Source organism: Thalassophryne amazonica, chromosome 12, assembly GCF_902500255.1.
Source record: "Thalassophryne amazonica chromosome 12, fThaAma1.1, whole genome shotgun sequence".
NCBI lineage: Eukaryota > Metazoa > Chordata > Actinopteri > Batrachoidiformes > Batrachoididae > Thalassophryne > Thalassophryne amazonica.
This window is the reverse complement of record NC_047114.1, coordinates 68,207,460-68,226,424: the sequence shown is the minus strand read 5'-3', so window position 1 is coordinate 68,226,424 and position 18,965 is coordinate 68,207,460. Positions and strand designations below refer to the sequence as shown.

General features: G+C 38.8%; 1 protein-coding gene and 1 long non-coding RNA gene across 2 annotated transcripts in view; both read left to right on the top strand.

Annotated features, from left to right (window-relative positions):
• Positions 1-18,965, top strand: part of gpc1b (glypican 1b) — a 268,996-nt gene that overhangs the window by 85,706 nt on the left and 164,325 nt on the right. The gene's annotated exons all lie outside the window — the stretch shown is intronic.
• On the top strand, positions 9,980-13,544 carry LOC117521057. Its single transcript, XR_004563872.1, has 4 exons — positions 9,980-10,054; positions 12,722-12,729; positions 13,145-13,151; positions 13,535-13,544. It is a non-coding gene; the product is annotated as an uncharacterized LOC117521057 (long non-coding RNA).

The following is an 18,965-nucleotide window of genomic DNA, read 5'->3' as shown; positions in this document are numbered from 1 at the left end:
GGCCATACAATAATTACGGAAAAACCCCAACGGTCAAAAGGACCCCCTATGAGCAAGCACTTGGCAACAGTCGGAAGGAAAAACTCCCTTTTAACAGGAACAAAACCTCCAGCAGAACCAGGCTCAGGGAGGGGCAGTCTTCTGCTGGGACTGGTTGGGGCTGAGGGAGAGAACCAGGAAAAAAGACATGCTGTGGAGGAGAGCAGAGATCAATCACTAATGATTAAAGCTTGATTTGGAGCTACCTAGTTACAGCGCTTTCTGAAAGACTTCTAGTGTAATGAAACTTATTCCCCACTGCTAGGTAGTCCATCAGAGTAAATGTAAATGTTATTAAGAAATGATCAGACAGAAGGGAGTTTTCAGGGAATACTGTTAAGTCTTCAATTTCCATACCATAAGTCAGAACAAGATCTAAGATATGATTAAAGTGGTGGGCGGACTCATTTACATTTTGAGCAAAGCCAATTGAGTCTAATAATAGATTAAATGCAGTGTTGAGGCTGTCATTCTCAGCATCTGTGTGGATGTTAAAATCGCCCACTATAATTATCTTATCTCAGCTAAGCACTAAGTCAGACAAAAGGTCTGAAAATTCACAGAGAAACTCACAGTAACGACCAGGAGGACGATAGATAATAACAAATAAAACTGGTTTTTGGGACTTCCAATTTGGATGGACAAGACTAAGAGTCAAGCTTTCAAATGAATTAAAGCTCTGTCTGGGTTTTTGATTAATTAATAAGCTGGAATGGAAGATTGCTGCTAATCCTCCGCCTCGGCCCGTGCTACGAGCGTTCTGGCAGTTAGTGTGACTCGGGGGTGTTGACTCATTTAAACTAACATATTCATCCTGCTGTAACCAGGTTTCTGTAAGGCAGAATAAATCAATATGTTGATCAATTATTATGTCATTTACTAACAGGGACTTAGACGAGAGAGACCTAATGTTTAATAGACCACATTTAACTGTTTTAGTCTGTGGTGCAGTTGAAGGTGCTATATTATTTTTTTTTTTTGAATTTTTATGCTTAAATAGATTTTTACTGGTTATTGGTGGTCTCGGAGCAGGCACCGTCTCTACGGGGATGGGATAATGAGGGGATGGCAGGGGGAGAGAAGCTGCAGAGAGGTGTGTAAGACTACAACTCTGCTTCCTGGTCCCAACCCTGGATAGTCACGGTTTGGAGGATTTAAGAAAATTGGCCAGATTTCTAGAAATGAGAGCTGCTCCATCCAAAGTGGGATGGATGCCGTCTCTCCTAACAAGACAAGGTTTTCCCCAGAAGCTTTGCCAATTATCTATGAAGCCCACCTCATTTTTTGGACACCACTCAGACAGCCAGCAATTCAAGGAGAACATGCGGCTAAACATGTCACTCCCGGTCCGATTGGGGAGGGTCCCAGAGAAAACTACAGAGTCCGACATTGTTTTTGAAAAGTTACACACCGATTCAATGTTAATTTTAGTGACCTCCGATTGGCGTAACCGGGTGTCATTACTGCCGACGTGAATTACAATCTTACCAAATTTACGCTTAGCCTTAGCCAGCAGTTTCAAATTTCCTTCAATGTCGCCTACTCTGGCCCCCGGAAGACAATTGACTATGGTTGCTGGTGTCGCTAACTTCACATTTCTCAAAACAGAGTCGCCAATAACCGAAAATCTCATTAAAAACATTCTGTAGCATGGAGAGGGTCCCTACGGAAGTAAACATGCACATGGTATGAGTCATGCAATGTAAAGAAACTTAAAAATAACAAGTTACACTTGCAAATGAGAGTATGAATCAGTGTAATTTTAAACTGGGTTAAATAAAAAAGAATGATTGTACAGTTAGCAGCTTACCTTAACCTAAATGTCTGTCCCTTCCAGGCTGATCTTCACTGAGTGATTACAAGTCGACTCGGTCTGTTAGACCCAACCTCCCATTGGAAGTCAACTTTTAATCATTCAGTGGAAAGCAGCACTGGGAGAGTATGGCTAGGCTAAAGTAAGTGGCTAACTGTAATAATGTGTCATCTTAAATAGTTTCTTTACATATTGTTTGCCACATGCACACATTTAAATCAGCATTGGCCCTTTTGGTGCTACTGGACACTTGTAATGATTTTTTTGCCTATTCAGTGGTGACAAAAAGCTGATTATTGTCAGCGTTTTTAGCTTGCCCCATGCTTTTACATTAATTAGCCTATTAGCCCATGAGAGTGTTTGCTTTCGAAATCGATATAATGCCATTCTGTTTTTCTTTTCAGTGAACAGATAACCACTTAATGTCTAAAAATAAGTAGAGCCTGGGCTGCAAAATCACAAAGTTCCCTTTTAATTAGATTTTTGAGAACACGTATTCTTTTCCATTTCACCCTTTTTGTATCTCTTGGGAGTTCTTGCTACTTCTCCACCCTTTTCCCCACATTTCAAGTCCAAAGCAGGCTTTGAAGTTTGTTGTCTCTACGCTCTGAAGCAGCGCCGCCTCACCGCAACATCTACTTTGTCGAGGTAATGTGAGGAAAACCTCTTCTTTCTATCCCTCTGGTTTGTGACAGCTGTCCTTCCACAGCCAGCTGTTAGCCGACGGTTTTCTAAACTTGGCTCAAGCCGTCCTTTTGTCCTCACGTTGCATCTGGGATCTTAGCCTGGCTTATGATTCACACCAGCAAAGCCAAGGAGATGGGGTAATTAGAAGAAAAGGTCATTTCTCAGCTCACTTTATTGCAGTTTCACCTCCAGTGACAGTAGCAGTAAAAATAACTTTACATATTAAAGTTGATATAAAGATTGCTCAGTGTGACTTTAATAAATAGACCATTTACTGTGGACCTCTTCCATTAGTGTCAGGAACAATTATGGAAATTATATTCTGTTGAGATTTTATATTTCTTGTTACATTTCGACACTCTGCAGTTTTAAAAGGGTCATATTGTAGCAAATTTGTTTTTTATCATTTGACAACCACAGGGCCAGATACGGGACACAGAAAGGAGCTCTGTCTGTGTATCAGCTATATTTTGTTGTGGCCATGGTAGCTAGAAGAAATTTTATAAAACTTTCACAAAATTTGTGGAAGACATCTTCAACAAGTGCATCTCAGGTGAGGCTGAATTGGCGAAAGATCGGATTTTACCACAGACTGAATGTCAACTGGACATGGATTGGGCTTGAAGCTAAAATGGAGGACCTCCAAATGATGCCCTTTTGGCAGTAGCTGATTCTGCTGCACATACAGCATGGCAAATTGTAGTAAATCAAGTGTCATGGCCAAGCCAAAAACAAGATCACAGGCTAAAGAATTTGATAAAACCTTTGACAATGGTTTATGTTTTTAAAGTTTTTGAAGAGCATGGCCTCCTCCTAAGTTCTGTTATTCACACAGTGTGACTGAAATAAAACCTTTGACAATGGTTTATGTTTTTTAAGTTTTTGAAGAGCATGGCCTCCTCCTAAGTTCTGTTATTCACGCAGTGTGACTGAAATAAAACCTTTGACAATGGTTTATGTTTTTTAAGTTTTTGAAGAGCATGGCCTCCTCCTAAGTTCTGTTATTCACGCAGTGTGACTGAAATAAAACCTTTGACAATGGTTTATGTTTTTTAAGTTTTTGAAGAGCATGGCCTCCTCCTAAGTTCTGTTATTCACGCAGTGTGACTAAAATAAAACCTTTGACAATGGTTTATGTTTTTAAAGTTTTTGAAGAGCACGGCCTCCTCCTAAGTTCTGTTATTCACGCAGTGTGACTAAAATAAAACCTTTGACAATGGTTTATGTTTTTTAAGTTTTTGAAGAGCATGGCCTCCTCCTAAGTTCTGTTATTCACACATTGTGACTGAAATAAAACCTTTGACAATGGTTTATGTTTTTTAAGTTTTTGAAGAGCATGGCCTCCTCCTAAGTTCTGTTATTCACACATTGTGACTGAAATAAAACCTTTGACAATGGTTTATGTTTTTTAAGTTTTTGAAGAGCATGGCCTCCTCCTAAGTTCTGTTATTCACGCAGTGTGACTAAAATAAAACCTTTGACAATGGTTTATGTTTTTAAAGTTTTTGAAGAGCATGGCCTCCTCCTAAGTTCTGTTATTCACACATTGTGACTGAAATAAAACCTTTGACAATGGTTTATGTTTTTTAAGTTTTTGAAGAGCATGACCTCCTCCTAAGTTCTGTTATTCACGCAGTGTGACTAAAATAAAACCTTTGACAATGGTTTATGTTTTTAAAGTTTTTGAAGAGCACGGCCTCCTCCTAAGTTCTGTTATTCACGCAGTGTGACTGAAATAAAACCTTTGACAATGGTTTATGTTTTTAAAGTTTTTGAAGAGCATGGCCTCCTCCTAAGTTCTGTTATTCACACATTGTGACTGAAATAAAACCTTTGACAATGGTTTATGTTTTTTAAGTTTTTGAAGAGCATGGCCTCCTCCTAAGTTCTGTTATTCACGCAGTGTGACTAAAATAAAACCTTTGACAATGGTTTATGTTTTTAAAGTTTTTGAAGAGCATGGCCTCCTCCTAAGTTCTGTTATTCACGCAGTGTGACTGAAATAAAACCTTTGACAATGGTTTATGTTTTTAAAGTTTTTGAAGAGCATGGCCTCCTCCTAAGTTCTGTTATTCACACATTGTGACTGAAATAAAACCTTTGACAATGGTTTATGTTTTTTAAGTTTTTGAAGAGCATGGCCTCCTCCTAAGTTCTGTTATTCACGCAGTGTGACTGAAATAAAACCTTTGACAATGGTTTATGTTTTTAAAGTTTTTGAAGAGCATGGCCTCCTCCTAAGTTCTGTTATTCACACATTGTGACTGAAATAAAACCTTTGACAATGGTTTATGTTTTTTAAGTTTTTGAAGAGCATGGCCTCCTCCTAAGTTCTGTTATTCATGCAGTGTGACTAAAATAAAACCTTTGACAATGGTCTATGTTTTTAAAGTTTTTGAAGAGCATGGCCTCCTCCTAAGTTCTGTTATTCACGCAGTGTGACTGAAATAAAACCTTTGACAATGGTTTATGTTTTTAAAGTTTTTTGAAGAGCATGGCCTCCTCCTAAGTTCTGTTATTCACACAGTGTTACTGAAATAAAACCTTTGTGAAAGAATTGTGCCTATAAAGGTTTTGAAGAGCATGGACAAACTTTACACATAGCAGAATAGCCAGATAATTGAAAATAGATCATACTTTGTTACATTCAAGGGGTGGGGGGTTATTTTCAAGATATAGGATTAATTTTGATGCCAAAATGCTGGTATTAATATTGTGAATCATTTCCCAAGTGGATGTATTGAAATTCTGACTTGTGATTTTACCACATCCTGCTATCTATATGAGAATATGAGCTGTCAGTCCCCCCTCACTCAAACTCACATCCAGTACCACGGTCGTCTGTACACAGTACCTGAGAAAGGTGCAAAAACACTCACCTGTTGAATATGTCCACAATTCAGACGATTCAATTCAGACTACAATCTGCACCCACATAACCTCTGTTTGTTTTTGAGCAAATATTTGATGCTCAGTTTGACCTTTTACTGTGCGTTTATACCAAAATAGAGCATGAGCCGACACGCTTGCTTTGGCATGGCTCGGTGAAAGCTGACAGATTTGAAGTTAATTAAAAGCGCTGCTTTGTCCGTTGACTGTTGCCAGTGCGGCGGGATCTGGGTGGTGTGACGGGTGTGGGCGAAGGGCACAATAGTAGGCTTTGTAGGTGGCTGTGGTGCACTGAAAGGATGCATGATGTCACTGGCTTCAATCGTACAATCCCTCAGAACATTTGGAACTTTGCACAGCTGGATGAAGAGGAGTAGGAGGAGGAGGCCGTGCAGTAAGGATGGGGTGGTGGAGTTCTACCCCTTAAGGAAGAGGCATATAGCGGGACTGCATTCCTTCTGATTAATGTGATGGAGAAAATACTTGGAGCTTAAGGCATAGTTTAACATACACGAGCTGCAGCTGCAATCTCAACAAAATTACAGTGATGACAGTGATGATGGAGATGAACGTCTGCATGTGTGCATGTGATCACCATGTGTCCCTGCTTGGTAGTCATGCAGGGATGCTGAATGCAGCAGTGTGTCTGTTTTCGACTGGAAATGCAGATCTGCTGAACCACAGAGGAGTGGAGTAACCACAGCCCTTCCTACTTCTTTCTCTCTCTTTCTTCCTGTCACCAGTCTCTCTGTACATTCTCAAATTCTTATTCCCTCCTCCCCTCCCTCCCTGTATTCAGGGATAACCATCTAGCCTTTCAGCAAGAGCCAGTGCCCTATCTGTCTCCCCATGCCCTCCTTCTGGGCTCGCTCTCCCTCTGTCTCTTCTGCCTTCATCTGGCAGAGGGAGGATAACCATCGAAACCATCAAACCTTTCAACCGAGATCAGCTCTTTGGCTGTTTTCAATGACATGGGGCGAATTTGGGCCACAGTCACGCTTGTGCATTATTTACACAAAATGTGCTTTTTCTGAATGTTTGGAAAGTGAGAACATCAAATGAAGTCTGGGTAGATGAGATGAGGCTCCTCATCATTCACGTGTGTGTGTGTGTGTGTGTGTGTGTGTGTGTGCATTTCTTTCCTTTTTACACACATATGTTGTTTTATGAGTTTTAAAATATAGCAAAGATTAGTTCCATCATATGTATGGCTGATCCAGAGACCCTGATCCATGCATTTGTTTCTTGGACGACTGCAATATTCTATTTTCTGGTTTACCGCAGTCTAGCATTAGGGGTCTCCAATTGGTTCAAAACGCTGCTGCCAGACTCTTGACAGGAAATAAAAGTTTGACCACTTTACACCCATTTTGGCATCTCTTCACTGGCTTCCTGTCCCTGTGAGATCAGATTTTAAGGTTCTGTTATTAACCTATAAAATTATTCATGGACTAGCACCTCCCTACTTAGCTCTCCTAGTCAAGCCCTATGTACCGGCTTGGGCTCTGCATCCTCAGGATGCTGGGCTACTTTGTATCCCTAGGGTGAATAAAAAGTCTGCAGGCCGCAGAGCCTTCCCTTGTTTTGTGGAATGATCTCCCTGCATCAATAAAACAGTCAAATTCTGTAGAGACTTTCAAGTCTAGAATTAAGATGCATTTATTCTCGCTTTTGTATGACTAGTATACTGGCATAGTATGTTACTATGCTTCCTACCCTTTTAAGTTCATTTTATTAGTAAGCAGAGCAGGTCTCAGCCTCAACTTTAGATAAAGTTGAGGCTGTTAGTGAAGTTTAGGGCGAGTGGCTGACGATCACCTTAGTATTTCCCCCCAATTCCCACCCCGGAAGGTGGACTGGATGCCTGCGTGGATGCTGGTCAATTGTTGTTGTGTTGTGCTCTGTGCTGTAAACCTTTTTTGTAGAATGGCCCAAGCAGAGGGTCACCCCTTTGAGTCTGGTCTGCTTGAGGTTTCTTCCTCAATATCATCAGATGGAGTTCTTCCTTATCACTGTTGCCTGTGTGCTTGCTCTAGGGGTTGGTAAGGTCAGACCTTACTTGTGTGAAGCGCCTTGAGGCAGCTTTGTCGTGAGTTGGTGCTATATAAATTTAATGAATTGAATTGAGACAAAATTATATTGTTTCTTACAGGTGGTCTGCAAACTGTATGAAAGTCGCATTTCATTTAACCAGGTTTTAAGAATAATTTTGTGTTTAAGTGGTAAATATCTTTGCAATGGTTGTAGCAGGCCATGTGCATATAAATAAATAAGTTAATTAAATAATAATATTAATAATAATCATAATTTCACATTATTTACTAAATCATCTGTATAACTTCTTGTACTGGGCAGCATCTTAAATTAAATACAAAAAAAAAAAAAAAAAAATCACATTTGATTTTTGTTGGAACAGGAATGGTTCACAAATACACACTGTGAGAAGTACAATTCTTGGTAACCACAACTTTGACTTTTTAACATGAAAGTTGGATTGGGCAACTTCGGCAGATGTTTTGCCAGACTTGTACTTTGATTTATTTATGTTCCCAGACAATGAAAAATGGATCGTAACAAGGAAAAAATGAAAAATGCTGCACTCGTCCCCCAATTTCCATATGTAATGTGATCCTTTCTTTTCAGAAGGTTTCTTTGTTTGCTCCGGTGCAAATACATAAAATTCAAATTCATCAAGTTTGACAAACTCTTGAATAATTTAGGTCAGTGTCAGTAAATCCCTGGTGATGATGCAAATATGTTTTGTCCCTAAAATATATTATTATCTTGCAAAGCCAAACTGCAAGAAAAACTACAAGAAAGTATCACATCTGTTCATATCTCACACAAACTAAACTCATTTTGGTGAGATTTTTATATAAAAACAAAAAGGTCTCGTCATTTCTCTTGTGTGAAAACAACAGACTGATGTCTCATCGAGGGTGGAAAAGTTTTGACAGCTGATGTGGAGAATGACAAAATAGAGAAAAAAGATGGAAGAATGAAATCCAATTTGTTCGCAAAACATAAAACAAGCAAACAAAATATGGGTAAGAGAAAAGGAAGAAAAAGTTAATAGAACAAAGAGGAAAAAGGTGGAAGTTTGAAAGTTGCAAGAACTGAGGGATGCAGAAGTCTTTGGATCCAAAAACAAAAGAGGACAAGAGGAAGCGCAGATGGAAAGACCTGCTGCACTTCCAACTTTCGGAGCAGAGATTTGACAAGCAGTTAGGTTTTATTTTTTGTTTTTGTTCAAAGAAGAAGACATGAATAGTCTTCTTTCAGGCCTGAACTGAAAGAGGGATTATTCAGAGGCAAACCAAGTGAAAGACACAAACATTCCTCTGCACATTTTCTGCATTTACCTGTCAGAGTGCTCCAATAAAGCAGCTCTCGTATGGGCGTTAAGCCAAGGTTTGGAATTCAAGAGGCCTCAAGGGTCTCAGTGAGATGAATTATCTGCTAATATCACTCAAAAAACACTATTAATTCAAATTAAATGCTCCCACAAATCATCCAGTACATCAGTTCATCATAACTATGCTGCATGATTTTGAATTTGCATTTCTGTCTTTGGGCTTGCACTTTTAAATTGAATAAATAAATAAATAAATGTATTTATTAATTATTATTTTGTAAATACATGTGATATACACCAACATTGGTGGAATAATTGAAGATAATCCAAGGACAAAGTTGTATGACTGTGACAAAATTGGTTAAAAGTCAAGGAAACAAACTCAGGTCAAATCTGTGGCCAAATGCTCATAGTCAGGTCCATAAGTATTTGGGCAGTGACATAATTTGTACATTTGCTTCTGTACATGAAATAAATCATTCAGTGTCTGGTTGGGCTGCAGACATTAAGATTTAATTCAAGGGGTTGAAGAAAAAAATACCACCTTAGCCAGTTAGGAATTGGAGTCCATAATGACCAAAAGAAATAAAAGGATTGTTTTGAATGCAAATTATCACCTTTACAGCCAATTTTCTTTGAAGAAATTAGTGAATGGATGCATTAAATTTTTAAAATCATACATACTTTACAGTATGGTACTGTTTGCTAAATGCACCTGGAGTTGGCAGTTCTCAAAAAAATGAGTAACCATGCAAAAGGAGATGAGTGTGGGAAGCCACCAACTCACACAGACAACTCTGGAGGGGTTAGAGGCTTCTGTGGATTTGATTAAAGAAAGTGGGAATTCCACCATATTTGCCTGTTGCATCATCAGTTATACAGCTTCATAGTGAAGGGGAATCAGAATCAGAATCAAATTTATTGCCAAGCATGTCCTCACATGCAAGGAATTTGATCTGGTGTCATTGGTGCATAAACAACAACAACAATAAAAGCAAAGAATACTTCTGTAAGAAGTAACTGGTGCATAAACAACAAGAAAAGGAGTCAAATAGACAAATGGGCAAATTGTGTTCACTGTCAAACAAATATAACATAGTGGAATGGAATGGGCTGTGCAAGGCATGGAGATGTACAGTACCTTTCATTGCCGAGATGATCGATCTGTACTTTGTGGGAGTGGGGGGAGGCAGGGAAAATGAGGGTCTCTGGCGTTATTTATTAGTCTAGCTGCAGACAGAAAGAAGCTGTTTTTGTGTCTTGAGGTTTTAGTCCTGATGGACCTCAGTCATCTGCCAGAGGGGAGGGTGGCAAAAAAGTTTGTGTCCTGGGTGAGCGGGATCAGCCACTATCTTCTTTGCTCACCACAGGGTCCTGGAGGTGTACAGGTCCTGTAGGGATTGCAGATTGCAGTTGATCACCTTCTCTGCTGCGTGGATGATATGCTGCATTCTGCTCCTGTCCTTAGCAGTGGCAGCCGCGTACCAGAGGGTGATGGAGGAGGAAATGATGGACTCAATGATGGCAGTGTAGAAATTCATCATCACTGTTTTTGGCAGGTTGAACTTCCTTAGATGTCACAGAAAGTGTATCCTCTTTTGTGCTCTCTTGCCGAGAGAGCTGACGTTCAGCTCCCACTCGAGGTCCTGGGTGATGGTGAACCCCATGTAATGGAAGGACTCCACAATGGTGACTGGGGAGTCACACAGGGTGATTGGGTTGATCGGAGCTGGAACAAAGAAACATTTTCTCAAAAATAAGAGGTGAAATTTCAGATACTTATTTCAGACACTTGGGAGACTTGACCCAAGATCTGATCTGTTGCGTTGTTTCAGAAACCCTTTTCGCAAATTTTTGAGAACTGTCTGCTTGAGAGGAATTTATCATATACTGTAACACAGTTTGTATTTGTGAAGTCCAATATACATTCAGTAACCTTGAAATGTTCAGGTATCTATTCCTTGATTTGTCTAAAGAAAACTGGCTGTAAAAATGATGATGTGATGTGATGAAAATAGCCCTTAGAGTGGTGGTACAATTGATTATTGGTTTGCACTGGTGCCTCATAGCAAGAAGGTCATGGGATTGCTTCCCACCTGCTGCTGGTTTCTGTGGAGAGTTTGCATGTTCTCCCAGTGTTTGCATAGGTTCCCTTCGGGTGCTCTGGCTTCATCCCACTTCCAAAGGCATGGAGGGTAGGTGACCTGGTGACTATAAATTGACCATAGGTATGTGTGAATGTGTTTGTTCATCTATATGTGGCCCTGCAACACACTGGCACCCTGTCCAGGGTGTAAATCTTGCCCATTGACTGTTGAGATAGGCTCCAGCCCCCTGTGGCCCTTGATTGGAGTAAGCAGGTATAGAAAATGAATGAATCCTTATATTTCCTTTGAGTAATTACAGGTTCCTTAAATGGAGGCATTTTTTTTTCAAAAATGTATTTGATTCAGAAATAGTTAATACAAGACTTATGTTATCCTCCTTTGAGTTTTACGTTTTTTCTTTTTTGCGGGTTTTCAGTTGTTTGATGAATTTTAACATCTTTAAGTATTATCATATGCTGTCAGTATTCAGTTGTTTCATTATTTTCATATTATTATTTAGTGTATGTGTTCTCTTTGGTTTATTTTCTATATAGGCTCTTCTCTGTCTGTGTCCTGGTGGTCTGGCCCCTTACGTTCCACCCTTGCATCCTCCCCTGTCAGTCATTTGTCTTTCAGTTGGATTCCTTCACGTTTTAGCTTCCACATTGCTTTTCTTTGTTAGTCATTATTAGTCATTGAGTTCAGTTCGCTTCCTTATATATTTTTATGTTGTTCTTTCACTCTTGCACTTTAAAGTTTTATGTGGTTTTGTGATTTCTCCTCCCCTTCTGTTATGGCTGATTATTGTAGTTGTGGTTCTTTTTATGGTCATGATTATTTCTTACACGGGGTATTGTCTGTCAGTTATTTATTTTCCTGCAGTCTGGTTTATTCATGAATCTTTGGTTCCACCCTCTTGTTATCGCCACACCTGCTGTCAATTCCGCCTGTTATATTTATGTCCATACTGTATATGAGGGATATTTCAAGGACCTGGTTGCACATCAGACACACTGCTGGCTACTATTAAACACAAACATGAGGTGATACGTCACCTTTTCTCTAGCCAAATGGCCTTTGACCATGGGTGACTGTGAAAGGTTAACTAACTTAGAATTGCATCTTCAATTTCAATTTAGTAATTTATATAGCGCCAAATCACGACAAAGTCGCCCCAAGGCGCTTCACATAATTCACAACAACACAAATTAATCTAAAACCAAAATTAAAAGCAAGAAAAGCATAGTTAAAAGATAAAACACAGTAGAATAAAAAGAAATTACAAAGCAAACACAAACAGATTAAAAAAGTAATGATAAGACAGTCTAAAAAAGTGGGTCTTCAGTCTTGATTTAAAAATCTCCACTGTGTCAGACTGCTGAATAACAGCAGGTAGATCATTCCAAAGAGCCGGACCACGGCAGGAGAAGGCTCTATACCCCACAGACTTTTTGTTCATCCTCGGAACACACAGAAGCCCTGCGCCCTGCAAACGCAAAGGCCTCGCAGGTACGTAGGGCTTAACCAAGTCCGCCAAGTAGGATGGCGCCAGTCCATGAACAATTTTATAAACCAACAATAAAACTTTAAAATCCAATCTGGCAGAAACCGGTAGCCAATGAAGGGATGCCAGAATGGGAGTAATGTGGTCAAACCTTCTACTTTGTGTCAAAATTCTGGCAGCAGCATTCTGCACCAACTGAAGTCCTCGAATGCTAGACTGCAGCAGGCCAGAGAATAAAGCATTACAATAATCCAATCTAGAAGAGACAAATGCGTGAATCAGAGTCTCAGCATCAGCCATAGACAGGATGGGGTGAATCTTTGCTATATTTCTCAGATGAAAGAAAGCAGTCCTCGTAATGTCCCTAATGTGGAGGTCAAAGAACAACGTAGGATCAAAGATTACCCCAAGGTTCCTCACTTTGTCAGTATGATGTATAACACATGAACCTAGGCTAAGCGCCAGCTGATCAAATTGGTGCCGATGTCTTGCTGGGCCAAGAACCATCATTTCAGTTTTATCAGAGTTCAAAAGTAGAAAGTTGCTAGACATCCAACTTCTCACTGCTGCAAGACAGTCCTGTAAAGATTTTATGTGGACAGGATTTCCAGCAGCTATCGGCATATACAACTGAGTATCATCAGCATAACAATGAAAAGCAACCCCGAAACGCCGCAAAATGTTCCCAAGGGGTGCCATATACAGGGAAAAAAGCAGGGAACCCAGAACAGATCCCTGCGGAACCCCGAACTTCATGCCCTTAAAGTCAGAGATAGTGTCATTGCATAAAACACAATGGGAATGACCAGACAGATAAGACGTCAGCCACACAAGATCAGTTCCAGTAATCCCGAAACAGTTTTCTAGCCTATCAAGTAGAATATGATGATCAACTGTGTCAAACGCAGCACTGAGATCCAACACCACCAATGCTGTAGTAGTATCCGAGTCCATTGCTCGCAGAAGATCGTTAACTACTTTAATAAGTGCTGTTTCTGTGGAGTGATGTCTTCTAAAAGCAGACTGCAGTGGCTCAAAAAGGTCATTCTCAGTAAGATAGTCCACAAGCTGCCGTGAAACCACCTTTTCCAGAATTTTAGAGCAGAATGATAGATTTGATATCGGCCTATAATTTTTCAATTCACCAGGATCAAGATTAGATTTCTTGAGTAGTGGTTTAACCACGGAGGATTTAAAACAATTTGGAACAGATCCAGAGTTTAAAGAAAGGTTAACAATTTCCAGCACAGTCGGCCCAAGAATGGGCCAAAGATCCTTAAACAATTTTGTTGGTATAGGATCAAATAAACAAGTTTTGCTTCTAGTAGACATCACAAGTTTCATCAGCACACCTTGTGAGATACTGTTAAATTCTGTGAATCTAGGTAGCACCTCAGTAGTAGTCCCCAGCTCAGTAGCTAAATACAATGATTGGGCCAAAGTATGCTGAGATGTGCTCAACCTAATATCTTCTATTTTCTTTTCAAAATAGTCCAGAAAGTCCTGTGCTGAAAAAGGAGAACGGTCAACAGGTGGCTGTCCATGAATAAGAAATGCCACCGTATCAAACAAGAACTTTGAGTTATGCTTGTTTTTGTTGATCAATTCAGAGTAATAGGCCTGCTTCGTAGCCAATAAAGCATGCTTATAATCTAAAATAGCTTCATGCCACGCAAGGTGAAACACCTCTAGTTTGGAACTACGCCATTTCCGTTCCAACCCTCTAGCCTTCTTCCTAAGGTCACGCAAATAACTATTGAACCAGGGTGTCTGTGCTTTGGGAAGGTGTGGCTTTAATAGAGGAGGCGCAATCTTATCAAGTGTGGTTTTTAGCACTAAATTTAGGCTATCTGCAAGACTGTCTACTGACTGAAATTTCATCAAGCTTGAAGTTAGGATTTCAGGTAGTCTCGCTTCGAGTTCAGTCAAAGTTGAAGGTTTAATTTGTCGCAAGGCCACATGCAAGAACCAAATCCAGAGTCCAGAGAACCAAATATTGAAGGAATTGGTGACTTATCCATCCATGAATATGAAGTCATATCAACTTTCTCTTGCTTGTGTAGTCTTTAATGTTGAGTGATCTCAAGCACATAACTGTAAGCAGTCTGGGGTCAATATGGATTAAATATGGTGGAAGGGTTGTGTGTTAATCAATGGTTCCACCTGAAGCTTCCTGTTATTTGTCCTTGAACTATACGCATCGTCTGCATCCACCCAGCTGTAAATGGGTACCAGCTTTGACTGGGGAGTCCCATTCTGTGGACTGGATGTCTTTGACTCTCATATACTTCACACTACAGAAACAAAGAATAAGCACCAGCCTTATGGGCCACAGGGAGTGGAAAAGATGTACTTTCTCTCTTTGGACAGAACAGATCAAATGTCTACACAGAACCACATATTACTGGATCACTAAAGCACAAAGCATTAATATGTATGAATCATTGTTACAAATGTATAGTGCGGTTGTTGTTTCCAACTTCCCATTGTAGCTTCTGTTTATGTTCCCTGTGAGCATTTCCCATTCCATGAGTCATTTATGCTACCAGTGTTTCAGTGTGTTTGTGGTTATCTCTGAAATACAACCCAAATTGCTAGAAGCAGCGCAGAACACACACACACACAAAACATCGCTTAAGTTGTAACTAAACATAGAAATGCAATTTTTATCTAAGGTTTTAGGTACTCCGATACAGTTGGACTCTCTCATTGCTATATTTGGGGTTCCATTTGTTTCCCTGAAGATACTGTCCTTGCAATATGAAATACTTGCTTTTATTTCCCATTTGGTGAGATGTATGTCACTCCTCTGGAAGTCATCAATCTGCTACCTGTTTTTTTTTTTTTTTTTTGGTTTAAGGTTCTTTTGTCTTTTCCTCATGTCGAAAAGATTTATTTAACTTCCCATTTGGTGAGATGTATGTCAATCCTCTGGAAGTCATCAATCTTCTACCCGTTTTTTTTTTTGTTGTTGTTTTTTTTTTTCTTCTTCTTCTTATTTTTTTTTTTTTGGTTTAAGGATCTTTTGTCTTTTCCTCATGTCGAAAAGATTTATTTAACTATTAAAGATTGTTCTGCTAAGGTTTTTTTTTTTCACAAATGGAATCCTTTCAATGAATAATTGCAACAATTACCAACTCCCATTTTTGATTCATATACTCACTGGATTACATTTGTAATTTTGTACTTTTTCTTTCTTTTATTAATTTTTCCCATTTTGTGCCGAGATTCTGTTTTTTTTTTTTTGTTTTTTTTTTATGTTCTGTTCTGGGAAAAAAAAAAGAAAAATTAGAATTCTTCTTCAAAAAAGAAAATAAAGAAGGGAAAAGAAATGCAATTTTAACAATAACATAAACAATAGAATGGTATCGGGATTAATTCAGATTCCGATTGCAAACAATTTCTTCGACCAGTTTCTTGCTTGATTTGCACAAACGAAACAAAAAATCTAACCTCAGAGTGCCTTTATGTGCCTGTCAGGTTTCAGACACCTCAAAAGCTTGGAGCATAAGCTAGACAATGCATCTTTAGTGTCAGATTAAAAGAATTTCCACTTCCTTTGTCTGACCTTTTATCTTCTGAGATGAGCATCATGTGGGTCAAAGTCCTTGGGAATGTCACTCCCCTTACATCCAGGATGAAGAACAATTTGTTGTGGTTTTGGCTGACATATCCGTAAAGAATGATGGGATTGTGCAGCACAGAACATAAATCATCATATTGCTCATAATCTGTCCACAGACACTGTCCTCTAATGATTTGCTCATTAAAGCAGTTCCAGTTTGCGAGTGGTCATTGCGTGACTGGGCAGCCTTACACTGTCATGCTAACATGTTCTGACCCATGACAAATTTGTGGTTTTGGTTATCGTGAAAGACTTTTCATGTTCTTTTTTTATCTCTTAGCGTCAGTGAGATCAAATGCTACAACTTCTCCAAATGGTCTTTTGTAGTTGGTTCCAGTCAGAAATAATCACGCTACTGCCAAAGTGTCGAGGCCACTTGACATACTGCAGTTACTGTGCACCACAGATCAGATTTTTTTTTTTTTTTACAGCATATTTATGAAGACTGTGTGAAGTTATATGGAAAATTCTCCATGTAAAATAAATTATCTGATCTATTTTTTTTTTTATATTTAAAACAAACCTATACATCGAGGGTGCAGTCCAATATGAGCATTTTCTGACCAAAATGTTTGTACCGTTTAAGTCCAAACTACTGGAACTGATGAATTTTAAAATAAGCTCAGAAATGAATATATTTTGTCAAATTAGAATATTTAATAAAATGTCCAATGTTATTCAACAGCAACAAAATTCTGAGAGTGAAATAAAAAAGTAAGCAGAGCCAGCAGCTCTGTGGAGTACTGACTCAGCTACCTCTACGCAGCCTGGAGTTCAATTCCTATTGTGTGGTTCAGGCTGATTGTCAGTGTCACTGGACAAGACACTTCATCTGATGTGCCCAAGTCCACTCAGCTGTAAGAGCCCCTTCACACATAACACGATTTAAGCAGACTAGCGCACGAAGGAGGAATTGCATGCCATTCGCACACACCAGTGGCTGAAAGACAAACAGTGTCTTGTGTAGGGTTGGGTATCGTGAACCGGTTCTTTTCAAGAAACGTTAAGAAATGATTAAATCCACCAACATCGATAGCCTTTTTGCTTAACGCTCCCTTATCGGTCCTTCAGAGCGGCCGTTGTTTGTGAGGGTGTTTGTTGGGAAAATGATCATTTCGCTATGTTCATTGCAGACCCCGCAGCAGGTCTGCAATCAACCACCTCTGCAGGATGGCTCTGCTTTGAAGCAGTACTCCGACCCGCTGCTTCATCAGCTCTTTGTGTCGTTGCTTTTCAGAAGCGGCAAATCTGTTTCTTAACCCCTGTCAAAGTTATTAAAATGTCAATTGTGAGTCACTTTTGTGCGGATTAAAGTCACTAACTGGGACTGTTGTTGCGAGAAAGAGACAAGAATCATCATCTTGGTTCATTTCGCACAGCTCCAAACACTGCGCGGCTCTCTGCCGAGTCAAGTCAGAAAAGAATACGCTCAGAATGAATCACCGTTTAAATCAAATGACACCTCTTTCCAAACGTTGTAATACCAACAACAAAATGCAATCAATCAAAACGTTTTTTTGTCCCAAAATGAGACGTTTTGCGCTGACATGCAGCAGCCAGCTGAGTTCAGCTCAGAAGTATGGAGTGACATTCATGCCAAAATGTCTGAAAGGAAATGTTTTTGACAAAAACTACAGATTTTGTTTATTTCTATTTATGTCCGGAGATCAAGCATCCACCATGTAGACCAGAGGTCTCAAACCGGTTCCAGAAAGGGCCGAGAGGGTGCAGGTTTTCTGTGCAACCACCCACTCCAGCAGGTGATTTAACTGATTAACTGATTTCATTTCATTTTTCATTTCATTTATTTATTTATTTCATTCATTTAAAAGAAAAAAAAAAAAAACAGAAAAGCAGAAATAAAGCATCTCCATTACCAGAATGAAAAGGAGCAGAGAGAAGAACAAGTCTTATATTTTCTGCCCCTTTTTACAATACAATCTTTCAATATCCAGCGTCATTTTTCAACATTATTTAACAGATTGTATTTCTTTAACTTGTCACATACCACTGACTTATTTCATAATTATGACCATTATTAAATAGATTACATCTCTGACAGGTTACATTTTTAAACTTAAAACATTTTATACATTATTAACAAATTACATTTTTTTTTAACTTCCTTACAGCCCACTAACTTATTTTATAGTTTCATACTTACTTAATACATCTAGTTTAATACGTTTTTTAAATAATTTAAGCGACCTTAATTCTTTAATTTCTTTGTTGAGATTGTTCCATAATTTTACACCATTTACTGCAATACTCCGTTCTTTTACTCTGGTTCTGTATCTTGGTTTCCTAAAGACTTCTATTCCTTTCAGTTTATAACTACTTACTCTTTTCTCAAACATATTTTGAATGTTTGTTGGTAAAGTATTTTTATTTGCTTGGTACATTGTTTGTAATATTTTCAAATCGACCAAATCACGAAATTTAAGTACCCTGTACTTAATGAACAATGGATTAGATGGATCTCTAAAACCACTGTTACTAATCACCCTTAAAGCCCTTTTCTGCAGAATAAACAAAGGTTGTATATAAGTTGTATATGTTGATCCCCAGATTTCTACACAATAAGTTAAATATGGGAAAATCAATGAATTGTACAGTGTTAATAAACCATAACTATTTAATGAATATTTTACTTTATGCAAAACAGCAATGGCTTTCGCTATTTTTCCTTTTATGTAATTTATGTGTGACTTCCATGTAAGATCTTCATCAATTATGACTCCTAAAAATTTCATTTCTTTTACCCTTTGTATATCCATTCCATCTATTTGTAATGACACGTTATTTTTTTTTGCTCTGTCATTAAACAATATGAAATTTGTCTTATTAATATTTAGTGACAGTCTGTTTATATCAAACCAATGCTTAACCTTTTCCAATTCTGTTTTTATCACTTGTGCTACTTCCTGTATATCTGATCCAGAGCAAAACAGCGTTGTATCATCAGC